This window comes from Sinocyclocheilus anshuiensis, unplaced genomic scaffold (assembly GCF_001515605.1).
Source record: "Sinocyclocheilus anshuiensis isolate Anshui unplaced genomic scaffold, SAMN03320099.WGS_v1.1 scaffold1371, whole genome shotgun sequence".
In the NCBI taxonomy this organism is placed as follows: Eukaryota; Metazoa; Chordata; class Actinopteri; order Cypriniformes; family Cyprinidae; genus Sinocyclocheilus; species Sinocyclocheilus anshuiensis.
Window position 1 is genome coordinate 690,103 of NW_015539833.1, and position 297 is coordinate 690,399.

General features: G+C 43.8%; 1 protein-coding gene across 1 annotated transcript in view; it reads right to left on the minus strand.

The window, feature by feature from the left end:
• LOC107684308 (serine/threonine-protein kinase 10-like) overlaps nt 1-297 on the minus strand; it is a 25,656-nt gene that overhangs the window by 12,857 nt on the left and 12,502 nt on the right. The gene's annotated exons all lie outside the window — the stretch shown is intronic.

Consider the following 297-nt stretch of genomic DNA (forward strand, 5'->3'; position numbering starts at 1 on the left):
TGTAGGGTGCCACAAGTTTGTTAAAATTTCCAAAGGGTGCCGCGACTAAAAAAAGGTTGGGAAACACTGGTCTAATGCAATGACATTCAGTAGTTTTACAAGCCAGCACCCCAGAATAATTTACATCTGGTCAATGATGTGAAGTTTATTTTAGCTGTGGTTTAGTCTGACCCTTCTCAGTTCCTCTCTGTATCTTTCTGTGTCTCTCTACTACAGGGGTAGGCAACGTTGGTCCTGGAGTGCCGATGTCCTGCAGAGTTTAGCTCTTACCCTAATCCAACACACCTGAACAAGCTA